The following is a 15,711-nucleotide window of genomic DNA, read 5'->3' on the forward strand; positions in this document are numbered from 1 at the left end:
CACATAATGGGTAAAAATTTTCACCAACTGTTACTCAGATAAAGGACTAAAAGCTAGAATATATAAAAACTCAAAAATATCAAACCCCCGCTACCAACTTTAAAGACCCCATCCAAAAATGAGCATCTGAAATGAACAGACACTTCTCAGATGAAGAAGTAGAAATGGAAAATGAATATATGAAAAAAATGGTCAACATCACTGGTCATTCAAGAGATGCAAATTAAAACAATATTGAGATTCCATCTCACCCCAGCAAGAAGGCTATTATCAAGAAATCAATCAATAACAAATGCTAGCAGGGCTCCATTCTGCATTGTTGGTGGAGTGTACACTGGAGGTAACCACTGTGGAAATCAATGTATAGATTACTCAGGAAACTAAAACTAGATTCCATTTCACCCAGCTGAGCTATTCCTCTGCTGAGTATCTTCCCTAAAGAATTTTAAAAAGCATCATAACACAGTTATACATGTATACTCATGTTTACAGCAGCATAGTTTGCAACAGTTAAATCTATTTTAACCCAAATGCCCATCAACCAATGAATGGATAACAAAGATGTGTTTTTTATACAATGGAGTACTACTCTGTCATGAAGAAGGGTAACCTTGAGATATTTCTAGCTAGATAGATGCACCTTGCTTGAGACAATACTCTTAAGAAAAAAATAAATTGGACATGTGTTTAAATACCATGTTGTTTCTCTGGTGTTAGAAACTGAAAGTGTAACTAAGGACCTAGTTATATAATAGATATTGAGAAATGGGAAGAAAATGTTCAAACCAGAAGGGCAACAAGGGAGGAGGGAGGGGAAAGGAAGAAAGGGAGAAGAAAAAAATAGAAGGAAAAGTAGAAACAAAGTTGCTACAAATGAGGAGGGCAAGAGGGGTTGAAGGGAGGGAAGGAGAATGGGGAAAAAAGCAAGATATGTCATGTACAGGTACAAATTCCCTAAGAGAAATGTTATTATTGTGTATATCTAAAATGTACCAATAAAGTTTTAGGAAAAGAAAAACTAGGAGAAAAAGTATTTCTTAAGCATCTATTAGTGACATGCAGTCATGCCCAGAATTCAGTAGCCCTGCTCGTATGGGGTAACAGCTTACTAAGAAAAGACAGATAATGAATAGGAATAAACAAGGAAACAAGCTAGTGAGGGACACACACTTCTGACAGAAGTGGAACTGCAGAGGGCCTAGAGCCGGCTAAAGGAGCAGAAAGTGGCAGGAAAGGCTAGAGCAGACGAAGGGAGTGCCTGAGTGTCAGCAAGCACTCAGTCCTCTGACGCCTTGGGAGAGGTCTACAGTCAAGGGTGTGGGCCTCGTATTAGTTTTACAGAGTGGCAAAGCTTGGCATGTTTGAGAAGGAAGGTGAAAGTGTCCCCTGGTCGTAGCTAACAACAGAGATGAGAAGGATAAGAATCAATCAAACTCAAGAGCATATTAAAGGATACATATTGCCAAGGAGAGCTTTATCCTAGGGGCAAAACCTAACTCAATATTAGACAAATTAAATCTAATTCTCCATAAAATAATTAATCTAATAATTTATTATCAATTTGGTAATTAATAATCTATTATCGCAAATACAAAAAGCATTCAGTAAAGTTCAACATTCAGAATTATTTTTTTTAAATCTCAGTAAGTTAGGAGTAGCGGTTTCCCAAAATAAAATAGGGTATCTATCAGAAACACTGGTGAAATGTCAGAAGCATTTCCACAAAAGGAGTATGAGACAGAGTTAATTAACAGTAGTCATTATTGTCCTGGAGGCCAAAAGACAAAGTAAATTAGAGCTATAAAAACTGGAAAGGAAAAAGTAGTTCATTCTTTGTAGGCAGTCTGATTGCCTGCCTTAAAAATAAAGTCCAAGACAATGAACTGAAAACTATTAGAATAAAAAGTTCAAAACTATGGACAGACATATCACCAGTATGCCAGTACTGGTAGGCACGATACCTGTAGCTCTCCTGTGTATTGGTACTAATTAATTTAATAATAATTTTTTAAAGATTCAATTTTTAAAAGATTCAAAACTCCTAAAAAATATATTTACAAATATATTTACAAATAACTAAAGAACTTTACCGAATAACATAAACATGTACATAAATGAAATAATAAACCATATTCCTGGCTGAGAATTCAATACTGAAAATATTCTGAAGTTTCCCTACACTGATGCACCAAGGCAATTCTGATATAAATGTGACAGCATTTTTTATTCAGGTCTTTTCCTATCAGATATCTAAACACACTGTAAACTATAGTAATTAAAATAATCTAGCTCTGGTGCAGATATTGACAAACTGATCAGTGGAACAGAATAATAAACCTAGAAATAAACTCAAGTGTATATGAAAATTAAGTATATAATAGAGACAATAATTCAAATTAGTGAAGAAACCACAGACTAACTCACAAGAGGTAGTGGACAAAGTAGTTACTCATCTGGGCAAAGGGGAGTTACGAATGTAATAGATTCACACCACCCATCCACAGAAGATAAACTTTAGGTAAATTAAAAGGTAAAGATATAAACATAGTAGAAGAAATATAGGGGAAAGAAAAGGTGAACTTTTTCAATTCAAGGTCAGGAGGAGGCTTTCCTAAGTAAGAGAAAATCTAGAAACAAAACGTATCCCAGACTTAATCTCATAAAAATTGTAAAGCTTATGTAAGTCAAAATACTTCGTAAACCAGATTAAAAAGACCAGGAAACTTTATTTGCAACATACTTAAAAGGCACAGGATTAATATCCAGAGCACATAGTTTCTAACAAAAGAAAAAGACAACTAAAAAAAGTGTAGCAATTCACAGAAAATATAAACACAGCTAAGCACAAAGCTACATTTCTCATATCCATAGGGGAAAAGAGCATTGTTTGACGTGACATAAAAAGATTGGTGATAAATACAGGCACCCTCATACCCACTGTGGTATAAACTGGTAAAGTCAATCAACAAGGCCATTTGAAAACATCATCAAGATTTAAAATGTCGGAATCAATTAACTGAACTCCTTCACTGCTGGGGCTGTTTCCAAAGGAAATACTTGTTTGTGTCAACATCGTATATAGAATTAAAAGTGTAAACTCCATCCGATGTACTATCCATAAGGAGGGAAACAGTTACTACTTATATACAACCCATCTCAAACATTTCTGATCTGTCATTCTCATAAGAGACTTCCCCAAGCCCTCCAATCATTCGTGTCATTGGCTTGCATATTCCTTCTTTACAGATAAATCAACGGTTTAAAACAAAAGCTAAGGTCTGGCCAGGGGACAGATGTCCACACCTTAATGCTTGGCTTCTCACCCCCTATCTGCCTCCCTCCTGCAACCACCCTGAAGGGAAAAGAATTTAACTAATAATAACAGACTCAATCCATGGCAGCCTACAATTCATCCTTCAGAGAACCACAAGCCTGTAAAATCAAAACAAAGGACAAAATTCAAACTAACAATGTCATCTTTTATTTTTAGTTATTAAAATACTTAACAGGCTTAATATTTTTCAGTTACCAAGCGTAGTACTTCCCATCTGGCATTTAAGTGAGCTTTACAGTAAGCTTGTGAATTACACAAAACAGAAGTTATTTTCCCATTTCATAAGTAAGGAAATTGAGGTTCAAAAAGGAAATGCAGGGATCCTTAAATTCCAAGGCAAATAAGAAGCAGAACCAAAACTGAGCCTGGGCTTTGTGACTTGGAGCATTTTTCCTCACGAATCTAGCGTGTGCCTAAGGAATTACTCATGCACCATTTATCCAGAATTGAAGCTGGGAAATTCGAGGCTCAGGAACTCTGTCCCTCATCCAACAATGAGAAAACTTGATGTCCTCACACCGGCCTCTGACCACTCTTCCCGGAGCCTGTGAGCAGGAGGCCTTCCCGAGGACACTGTGCCTCTCCTGCAGAGACTGTTCCAGACCAGGCAGGATTGGTTCCCTGCCTTGGAGGAGCAGAGACAGAGCCTCTGAGTGGGAGGAAGGAACCTTTGGGAGTTAGCTGTGCTATTCTTACTGTTTTTACTCAAACATGAATCTTTGTTCTTTGATGCAAATTTTGAGAAATTGGTGCCAATCTGCTCTGAACAAAAGAATTTCGGTCTGAACAAACAAAATTCGAGATAAGTCTGGTTTGCCTCGATGTATTCTTGGGCATCTGCCTTCCCCACCCCCTCCCAACACCCCCCAGCTTGGATCCCTCCCAGAGGTAGACAAGAAGTTTGAGAAAAGCCTGCTGGGTTGTTTACCAGTTACAGAAGACTAGGAGAGCCCGGGGGTGCCTTATGTCGAGGTGCCTTGTGTCGAGGTTACTGAAATAAGTATCTTTAGTGTGTTTCAGAGATTGAGCCTGACCGTAAGGGTCCTTCCTCAGCACAGGAAGACCCTAGGATTCTGTGAATGGGGGAAGCCTTAAATAAATGGTCTCTACTTCTTCTGAATGAAATTTTCTATGGGCTTTATTGTCTACAACATCATATTAGAGACATTACTGTAAATATGTATTTATTAAGCAAATAACACTTTACAAAAGTATGCATTTCCATGTTCTCTCATATACCAAAAAAAATTATAAATGGATCAATTTTTTTCTGTCAGCCCACTTTGCATGTCACAAGTGTTTGTGTATATTGCTATATGGATTTTCTAATTATTTTAATATCTTCAAATTGCATTCTGTTGTTATGCCTCAGTTTATGTAATATTTTATGCTTGGATATTGAATTTTTCACAATTTTACTGGAATTATACATAATACTTCTATGAGGTTCCTTGTGAATAGGGCTTATTTATCTTCTATAGATTACTTGAACATTATAAGCGTATTGGATAGAAGGATTTGCATGTTTTGTAGAACTGACAAACATTTAAAATGAAAGTCCGTCTGCTTACCTCGGTACAATACACTGATCTCAACTTTGCTACTGTTATTCACAAAACTACATTTGTCTTTTTATACTTTAGTACATATGGTTATGTTTACATTGTATTTTTATGTTTTAATATTGTGTGTAAACAATCCCATGCTTTACTTTTAGCCCTTTTTATTATCACAAAGATTGGGCACTTTAAAACACATTTATGTTCCGGTGGAAAAAACATGACCTAGAAGTTCATAAAATAAATGTCCAATAAGTCACCCTACGCCTGCCACTTCCAGCAATAGATTTTGATCTTAAGTCTAGGGATTGAACCTCTGTGTCAGATCTCTCTTTCCTGGCTTCTGTATGCCTGAGGAGAGCAAGCATGGCAACTAATTTCTTTTTTAATTCCAAACCCCGCCTCAGCCTCACTGAGCTGGTCTCCAAGAGGGCCATGGGATTCTGCTCTGTGCAGATGCTCTGTGGTTGGATTTTTAAATACGCTTCCCAGGGAGGGAGTTTGTCACTGAGGAAGTTTGGATGCACCTGGGCCGCAGGGCATCATATTTCTACCTACCTGAGGAAAATCCCAGTCAGTCCTATCTAATGGTAAGCACTCCTGTCCGTGAAGTGTTTGTTTGGAGACCAGATAATTACAGCTGTTTCTCAGGAGACTCCAGAGCAGACTGGAAAAGCAAAAACTCCAGGCCCCTTTGATTTGGGGAGCTGCCTCTCCAAGGTGGCTTCAGGACTGTGCCGAGCAACGCTTAGAAGCAGAATTGAATCCTTCCTGTCTCCTGGGCCTGGCTCTGCAGGTTTGAATAATAAAGCACATAGAACACAAGCATAGCTGAACATTTTCCTGTTCGTCCCTCCAAGAAGATACGCAATAGACTTTGAATTTGTCGTAGAACTGGGAAGGGAAGCTAGCAGATGCTCACGACAGTCAGGAAGTTCTAGAACTTTTAGCCACTTCCAGCCTTCAGTCAATACTGGGTGATCCAAGCCCCTGACAACCCTTGAAAATCCTTCTTCACAATTTATACAAAACCCAGTCAATTACAATGGGGTAGGTGAGACTCCAGCAAAACTGGTCCTCCTATCGGTGAATTCAAAGTATCACATCCGTTTGGTGAGTAAAGGAATGCGAGTCTGCTACAGGCTTAAAAAGCCTTTTAAACACCACTTGACACTTCATTACCATATTTAAATATCCTCCCTTTCAGAAGTGTTAGATTATTTCTACTTTTTACTTTTATATGATGCTGCTGCAATAAATACATTTATCTACATAGCTTCATCCACATACCCTGTTACTTTCTTTTTTATTTAATGAAACTTTTTTTTGTCTTTTTCCTTTTTATCGGTACCGGGGATCAAACTCATGACTGCCTGCTTGCAAGGCAGGCGTTTATGCCACTGAGCTAAATCCCCAGCCCCGAAACTTTTTTTAAAAAATCAAAGTAAACTGTACATATAGTGCAAAAATCAAAAGTGCACAGTGTAATGACTTCACAGCATGAACACAGAAACACCACTCTGATCAAGTAAAGAATATACTATGTTAGTAACTACTAACTTCTCTGAATTCATTGAAAAGAAAGGTTTGTGCTAATATTTTTCGGACAATTAAATGCAGACATCTTGTACTCTGAGTAATTAATTTAGGGATATCAATAAGCAATGTAGTAACCCATTGTTACCGTGTTTTGAAATTTATTTTTTTCTCTTTAAAATTAAAAAAAAACTTTAAAGGTTAAAAAAAAAAAAAAAAACAGTAACAAGACCAGAGTCCCAACCCCCTCAGTGTCCCTATGGAATTACCACACCATAGCTGGGAATACTGTCCCTGGCAGTCAGCTTCCTAATACTGGAGATAACCAACATTTAAAAAGGAAGGTTTATTGGGTCTCACAGTTTCAAAGACTGCAGTCCATGGCCACTTGGCCCTGCTGCTTTTGACCTTTAGAGAGCAGAAAATCATGTCAGATCACGTGTGGGGGCACCTGCTCATCTCCTGAAGTCAACGAAGCAAAGACAGGAAGAGAGGGCCACAGCCCCAACAACCCAACTTCCTTTCACGAGGCCCCCGCTAAGGTTCCACCGCCTCCCAGCAACACTGCGGGAAGTGGGTAAAGCTTCTAGCACTGGGGCCTTCAGGCGACATTTTCGATCCAAACTATAGCATTATCTTAATAATGAACACCAACAGACAGAATTCTGTATGAATTCAAATACACATGCTATGTTTATACAGTTCCTTCTTTATATTATATAAATTATATATTCACCAGCATATTTTATACTTACATGAAGTCTTAGATATGCTTCTGTATATCTCATACGTACATCAACTGTAATTACATGCCTGTACTTTATTTCAATTTGATTATAAAGTCATATAGTTTTGCTCCTGTTTCCTTTTCTGTCAATATGCTTGTAAAATTCATACCTGCTTTGGTTTTGGTTGACTTTTTCCACCGAATGAATGGGCACAGTTTTTCATACTTGCTCCGCGTTTCTACCTCTTAGGGAAGGCTGCAGCCTCTCAGAAGCTGGTCACTCCCGGCCAGGAGCAGGAGGCCTCTTGGTCTGTTGCTGTCGGTGGGAAGTAGAATTCCCTGGGGAAAAGCAGCAAGTATTTTTTTTTAAGCCATTGTTTTCCACAAAAGCTGTGACAATTTATGCCAAAAAACATCAAGTATGTTTTAGGGAAGAGTGTCGGAAATATCCTCCTCATAACAAAAAATACCAGTGCTACTTACTAGTAGCATTTTGTAAGTGTAAATATTAAAATGCTGGTGTCACTTTTTACGAAGTCCCTTTTGCTAATGCATTACTTAGTTCTCCAAAACTCAGTTTCATTTAGTTACTTGCCATTTCTGGGCCTGTTACTGCTGCTGTTTGCTCAGTGCAGAGCCTCTTCTGATCTGTTCACCCGGACCCAGTGTGTAGAAGAGTCCCCGGTAGCAGTGAATCAATTAACAGTTGTTGAATAAATCAGTGAATCAAGATGCATTTTCCTGCTGAGTTCAGGCATAACGTTTCTGCCACAATGTCACAGTCATTTGCTACAAGGAACAGAACTGAAAGATGGCATAAAACCTTTTTCACCTAACTTCCTTGCCTAACTTTCCATTTTACAGGTGGCTAAACTGAGGTGCAGAACAAGCCACAGCCCTGTCTCAAAGCCACAGAATGACTGGGTTAGAACTGAGGCTGACACCTGATCCTGGTGCCCATCATTCTGCCTGCCCTCCCCACCACAGGGAAACGCTGTCCTAAACAATCAGCCTCTGAGCAGAGGGGCAGGGCCACTGTGCTCTGGGAACCTGCCTGTGAATTACACACCTAATTACCAGCTGCCATTTTTCCTCTCTCTGTGAGTAAAAGTCTGATCACACATAAGATTTTCCTTGTGTTTCCGTGGATACAAAGCGATCCTAATTTCAAACCCCCTTGCAAATAGCAAAGGAATGAACTTAATTTTAATTTTAAAAAAAGGAAAATCATATGTGCAAGCTTAATAAAATCTAATTTGGGCAATTTGAAGCTCATAAAATAAAGCCTTTATGTAAAAACGAGCAATTAGCTTTATGAGACAATACAGTGAACCCCTGGCACTGGAAGGGTTGGGAGCTGGAGGCTCCAAGGATAAACAGATCTGACAGGGATGTAGGAAAGCTAGAATTCGAGTCCCTAGGCCACCACTTCTGAGATCTACGACCTTGAGTCGGTTCCTTTCCCCATCCAGACCCCGGTCTCCTTGTTTGTATAAAGAGGGAATAAACCCTAATAGAACTACTGCAGAGATGAATAAGAAAACAAACCGGCGAGAGCTTTGCAAAGTGTCCAAAAACCACTATTTCACCATCTGACATCTAACCTTCACAGCAAAGAGAGGAGGAAGGAGGCTGTGGACAGTCTCATCCGGGGCCAGAGACACGGGGTACAGAGGAGGTGGGGGCAGGTGGGTGACCCTCCACATTCACCCGGCATTAAGACATGGGGAGCCCAGGACAGTGAACAACTACGAGAACCAGAAGCAAATCTCCAGGTCAGATTGAGTGTGGGGCAAGACCCGAGTCTTGCTCCGGACAAGCAGTCCCCTGGCCCTGAGCGTCTGCACCAGACAGATGCGTCTTACACAGAGGTCTTTGCAGGCGGCTGTCTCTCTGGCATTTAATGAGGGGGGAAATGAAGTACTGAGGTGGGACAGTGCCTGGTGCTACACCTGAACCACTCAGGTGACCCAAAAAAGGCTCCAGCCAGATTTCCTGATTCGACCCACCAGCCCCCTTCCCAGATATCTCATGGTCAGCAAAGCCGCTCTCTTAGAGCCTGAGAATGGCTATGTACCTTCTTCCCCAAGGGTCTTCACAGCTTCTGAAGGAGCTGCTGGGACCCACAAAGAGCTCGGTGTCCATCACAGAGGTGCCACCAAGCACTGGCTTTTCCCTGTCCTTCTGTGAAGCACCCAACCGCCACTCCAGGCAGAAAGCAATTTCTCCTAGTGCCTTCCCACAAGCAAAGTGGGTAATTAATTGCACTGAATAACACATTAAATGTACTAATAATTGGGTAGTCACAGCAAAATGATTACTTTGAAGAAATATTACTGATTCCCTGTTGTACTTAACATTTCCCCTTATTTATCATTACCATTTTAATCAATAATAGTCACAATACTAATAAATCCATCTTAATTTTAATTGTTTTCAATTGGATGTACCAGTACTTGAGTATTCCAAGCATACTTCATTATTTATATTAATTTAAGATCACTTAAAGGCAAATTGCATAGTTTGTACTTTCAAGCAGGCAGGTAATTATGACAAAGTTTCTCCAGACTCAGCATTTTCCAACGCTGAGTTGCACACAGTGTCAGGCATCTGCTCTTCTGTTAGGGGACACCATCAGGGGTGCAGGGGTAGAGGAGATGCAGGACCCACTGAATTAGCATATCCTGGCCTTTTAGAGAAAGCTTAGGTCTCTGAAATTTGATGAACAGCTCGGGGCTCTTACTTACACTGTCTGGATACTAACGCAGCATCCCTCCGTTCGTTCCCTAGGACAGAGGCCAGGCCTAATGCTAGGCCCCAGGAGACAGGGAAATGCAAAGGTAAGGAAGTTGTTCTGTGTCCAGAGTCCTGAAGAGAGGTTCTAAAGGATGGCAGCAATCGAGGAGCAGAAGAAGTAAGCAGCATACAGCCAAAGGAACGGAGCGGGGAGTTGCTGCTGGAGGTAGAGAAGGCTACTTTACCATTTCTCCTCAAGGGGTTGCAGGGTAGGAGGAAGGGTCTTGCTACATTCCTGGTGGAAATATAAACCGGTAAAACCACTATGGAAATCATTATGGAGATTCCTCAAAACATTAAAACTACAAGTTTCATCTGACCCAGGTTGTTTTCTCCTAGGTATCTTCCCAACAGAGCTAAGGACATCATACTACAGCAATAAACACATACCCATGTTTACAGCAGCACAATTCATAGGAATCAGTCCTTGGAAATAGCCCATAGGGCCATCAACAGATGGACACATAAAGAAAATGTGGTATTTACACATACTGTAGTACTACCCTGCCGTAAAGAAAGAGAAACTTCCATTTGTAGGACAATGGATACAACTTAAGACCATAATGTTAAGTGAAATAAATCAAGCGAGCAAGTTTAAATATAGCAGGGTTGCTTTTAGGTGAGAGACCCAAAATTCAATAGAGAACAAAATAAAAGATACCAGGAAGTAGGGAGATAGATCTGTTGCAAATGGGAAGAGGATCAAGAGATGGAGGAGAGAGAAGGGAGGGACAGGGAGTAAATTAGATGTGTTCTGTACGCGTACCAACTCCACACAAAGAATGTAAACATTACGCACCGCGAACATGTACTAATAATAAGAAAGGAGCTGGCAGGAAGTGGGGGAGTGGAGCCCAGCTTTGGGAGGGAGCCAGGGAGATGACTCAGCAGGTTGAGGGTTTCCAGCAGTAACAGCAGAGGTGGCAGGAGAGAAGGCCCACAAGACAGAACCTCAGTGAGGGCAGCACTGGCGTCAGTAGTGGCTTTGAGGGGACCCTCAGGGGTCAGCATGAAGAATGAAGAAAGAGGGGAAGTGGCGGCAGGGGGCCAGGTCTAGGAGGGAAGAAGTTGGATTTCTCAGGTGCTCACTCGGTGTGAGAGGCCGTGGGGCGGCCAGGTGCAAAACTATACAGGTAAAGTACAGAGGCTGGCTGGAGCCCAGGGGAGCGTGGGCACAGGGGAGGCCCGGGACTCCTCCAGAAGTGAGTTTCCTAGGAGGGGAGTGGTGGCCAGAACCTGAGGCTTGGTGAGCTTCTGCTCACAGGTATGCACCCGTGTGTCCGTATCCCCACCACTGTCTGCTGGCCCCCTTGGAGGGCCCAGCCTGGAAAGTGAAGCATCTCTGCCCCTTCCCTACCCAGGCCTGGCACACAGGGCAAATCTTCTGAATCAAACTGTATCAAATCGCACTGTAAGACAACAGCGTTTCTATGGCTCCAGGTTGTGGTTTCATCCTGCCACTGTCCAGGCCAAGGTCAAGGACTGCAGGCCCCAGCACAGGGGTGCTGGGAAAGATGGCTGTCAACAAGGATGGTGGATCTCTGCCTCCGTGGCCGCCCTGGAGTTGGAGTACCAAGATCCAGGCACCAGCAATAATTTGCTAGCGTGGTTGCAACTGGTGCTTATGATTTCAAGAAACCTACAAGCTATGAGAGAGAAATTTAATGGGAAAGAGGCTCCACCTCCTGGTAATAGTCAAAATCAACATTTCTTCAGCACTTCCCACTTTGTAAGCTAAGGTCAGATTTTCAAATCTCCTTTTAGCTCTGTATTTTGATCTGGGTGGTGGTTACCAGGTGTCAACATATATTAAAAAACCACAGAGATAACAGCTAAGATTCATGTACTTCAGCCTGTGTTATTAATGCCGCAATAAAAAAGTATAAATAATACTTCAAATAAGTAAATATTTATTTAAGAGAGTGGATAAGTAGTATCTCATTTAACCTAATTGGTCCATAAAGTTAGCAACTTTATCATCTGCAAGTGAAGGTCCCTGAGGCTGAGCAGTTTGCTGCAGATTCATGGCTGATGAGAGGAAAGACTGAAAAGCCTGAATGGCCTGATGTGAATTGCTCTGGTCCTACCTGGACACCAGGGACTACAGCAGCGGGAACTGAGCTCAGAAGAACCTGTCCTGTACCGAGGCACCTTAGAGTCTTTGGGGATGGAGCAGCTGTCCCTACTTGCTCTCTCATTCCTGGAACCCAGGTTTGGCCTGAGCAGACATTTTTCTAGAAACACATTTGTGTTCAGACCACAACTCAACAGGGGCAAAGTCACAGTCTCTGCATCTCTGCAGGCTTCCCAGTTGTTCCCCACTGCTCCCCAAAGTTCCCCTGCAGGTTGTACAAAATAAGTTGTACCAGCAGCCATGGCTTGGGCAAGCTGCAGCCGCCCCAGAAACAGAACCACCCAGCGTCTCCCAAGACCTGAGCCATGCTGGAACTTAGGGTGCTGGGAAACCAAGCAACCCACTCGTCTCCCTGGTAAGCAGCCTTGAGTTTACTGGCGAATGGGCTGAGAATAAAACTTCCCTTCCCACCCCCTCCTGTTAGCCAGTGGGAGCCAGAGGTCAGAGCATCTCTTGGAAGGATGACCTTATGCAATTCAGCAAGTATGGGGGATTTCCTTCTACCATCTCTTTGAAGGCAAATATTATCACTATTTTGTTTTGTTCTGACTAATTGTATTGCTCTATTCAATATTGTTTTGATAGGTTCTCAATGTTCTGTGTTTGGTTTGATTTTGCTGTCCCTGATTGAAAGAACAACTATTGTGAAGATAACAAGATATACTATGGTACTGTTATCCCGGTAACCTGCTGTGAAGTTCCGTACCAGCTTCACTGCACTGTCTCGATTGGCTTCTGTCTTGTTCTGTTGTATTTTACTACCTTCAAAATATTAAAAAAAAATAAGTCATACAAGATAAAGCCAGCCTGAGCTTGGTGACAGGTTAGACACTGTGCTTTACTGCATGTTAAAGAGGAGAAGCTACCAAGCATCAGAAGCTACCCAGGCCTGGGGCTTTTGGAAGGGTCAAAGAAGCTAGTCTTCCCCTCTATCGAGTGTGGGAACAAACTCTTTAAAAAAGAAAATAGAATGTGATGATAGAAGAATGTGAATGTGGGAATCCTGAGCAAAAAGTAACTGACTATGCAGCGGAACCAAGAAAGCCATCGTATAAGGAGTCTTGAGCTGGGCTTCAAGGGCTTAAATAAAAGTTAGGTGGGATGTGTGTTCCAGGCAGAGGGAACAGCATAAATTAATATCCAGGGCCCAAAGAGTATGAGATGAGGGCAGACCAGAAAGGCAGGGAAATGTTAAATCAAGAAGGGACTGGAAATCTGATATCTCCTTCTACTTGCAAGAACTCTTTCCGGGGTACCTCTGTGCCTCACAATTTAGACAGACTGGAGAAAAAGCATCTCTGGTCTCAGTGGACCATTACGTGTTTGCAATCCAGATGTGACAGGCTTCTGTTCTTGTCCTTCAGGGTGCATGGCCCCTAGACCTCCCACCCTGGACACCATAGGAGTCCTGAAAGCATTAGTAATTTAGCATTGTCTTCGCTACTCTGGTTTGCATCCTCCTCCTCCTAGTCTGGTCAGCAGTGCCCACTGTAGAACTTGTCCTCCTCTAGGCTCTCAGCTCATCCTTAACTGAGAAGGAGGTTGAGCTTGTGTATTTATTTATTTATTTAGTCCCAACCAGCATCCTAAATCCATGTTTGCAATAGTCCTGGGCAACATGCGTTTGAGAAATTATCTAGTATCATGCTCTGGAAGCAAGGCGGAAGGGCCGAATGTGCCACCTCTAGAGTGGAGCTATCCAGCAGTGCTGGTCACTTGGTTTATGGCAGTCTTTGATACTTGGAAACCTTTTCCCCTTGGTGCCTGAGAACATGAGTCCACTCCATTTCTCTCCAACTTTCCGGCATCCAGATAGGATTGAATCTCTGTGAGCTATTAGTTTTCTACATGATACACAGGCTCTGGATTTCTGTCTTCATGTCTGCAAGGTCCAGATTCCCAACTTGGGTGATGGACCCACCTGGGGACATGGCATTTGACAGAGGGAAAGGGACTGACTCATGCTTCCTGGGGCTCCTGGGTTCAGGTTACAGACAAGTCAGATGGGGTAGGGAGACACACCTTTCTGCCTAGTCTACACATTTTTGAAGCAAACACATTTTTGAAAAAACCCACGTTCTCTGGCCCAGGGTTTTATTAGGATTCCAGAAACTGCTTCTCAAATAACTCATATCTGTGACTTTATGTTCTTTCCCTTCCACCCAGCCACCTCCAACTCAAACAACTTCTCCCCACCGAACCTGATTCCACCACTGGTCAGACCGAGACAGGACAGGACCTGGGGTCTGAATCAGAGTCCAAGTTCATGATGAAGTCTTAAGCAAAATCCTCCAGAGAGACTTCTATTCACCTGCCAATGGACTCAAGTGTAACTCCCTCGGGGTTGATCAGTTGTTTATGCATTACCCACGACCCTCATCATGTATGTCACACCCCACTCCGGAGTGTATGAGGGTGTCTGTAACCCACCCCTCTTCTCTGGAGGTTATGCAAGAGAACAAACGTCCTGCCGCTTTGTAAATGACACCACCTGTCTCTCCATCATCACGCTAATATGCCAGTCTAACATTCAAAATGCCTGCAACCAGAAACCACAAGATAATTTAGACTGAAGGCTTTGGAGTTTGCCCTGGACCACTTGCCAGTTTCGTGAAATCCTTTAGCTCTCTTGAGCTTCCTCTTTTCATCTACAAAATGGGGACAAGAACAATTTTTCCTCTGAGAGGTGTCTGAAGGAATACAGTAGGTGAAAGAAAGCATCTCAAGGAGCTTCCTGAGCCGGCTGGCACATAGTAAGTGCTCAACAAATGTCAATTATTCTCAGGAGGAGGAGGAGGAAGAAGAGGAGAGGAGGAGGAGGAGGAGGAGGGCCACAACGACATGGCCCATGCCCCATCAGAGAAGCCCTACCAGAGCAGGGACAAACCCACTTTCCTCACCTGCAGGAGGGGAGCTGGCCCTGCTGGAGCGCCTCCTGTTTATCCCTCGAGGCTTCCTCTGGGCTCTTCTCCCCAGCAGCTGCTCTGTCAGCAGGCCATATGCTGCCTGGGCTACGAAGCAGCTTTCGAGCCGGGGCTGCCAATGGCGCAGGAGAACTTTGACGCTCAGTTCAGGGGCACGCGTGCACTGTCGTCAATCACGCCGCCCCTGCCAGTCTCTGGCTTGGTCCCCGATCCAGCCTCGCCCGCGCCCTCTGTGCGCTCGCTCGTGGGCGAGGAGCAGCGAGCAGAGGGGCTGGGTTCCGGGGAGAGGGTGCGCGTGGCAAGGAGGCCAGCTGGAGGAACAGGAGGGGACAGATGCCATGGGGGCCCGGATTTGTTCCTGCAGGAAGAATGCAAGGAGCTAATTGTCTCATTACCCAGGCGCAGCTTCTCCGTGGCCCTGCCCCGCCGTGCGGAAAGCTCTTCCCAGGCTGGGCGTGTGGGGCGTGCATGGGCTGCTCTGGGGAGAAAGGGGGGCCGGTGAGCTAGATTCCCGGCAGCCTGTGCTGCAGAGTGAGTTCTAGCTCCGGGTCCCCAGCCGTGGAAATGGTGCTTCACACAAACTCAGTCTTAGGCTTCACATCACTCAGCTTAGTTCCCTGCTGGAGGAAAGTCAACCAAATGTATCCCTGGCCCTGGCACCACCCTCAACGTGAACACCCGCACACCCACTCACACCCTCA

At 43.2% G+C, this 15,711-nt stretch overlaps 1 long non-coding RNA gene across 1 annotated transcript; it reads right to left on the reverse strand.

The window, feature by feature from the left end:
- Positions 1–3,462: 3,462 nt before the first annotated feature.
- Positions 3,463–15,446, reverse strand: LOC134473965 (uncharacterized). Its single transcript, XR_010044479.1, has 3 exons — positions 14,987–15,446; positions 7,327–7,495; positions 3,463–5,683 (listed from the first exon to the last, which is right to left on the reverse strand). It is a non-coding gene; the product is annotated as an uncharacterized LOC134473965 (long non-coding RNA).
- Between the last annotated feature and the right edge of the window lie 265 nt (positions 15,447–15,711).

This window comes from Cavia porcellus, unplaced genomic scaffold (assembly GCF_034190915.1).
Source record: "Cavia porcellus strain 051 isolate PalLab524CR breed Dunkin Hartley unplaced genomic scaffold, mCavPor4.1 scaffold_1, whole genome shotgun sequence".
Taxonomy (NCBI): Eukaryota; Metazoa; Chordata; class Mammalia; order Rodentia; family Caviidae; genus Cavia; species Cavia porcellus.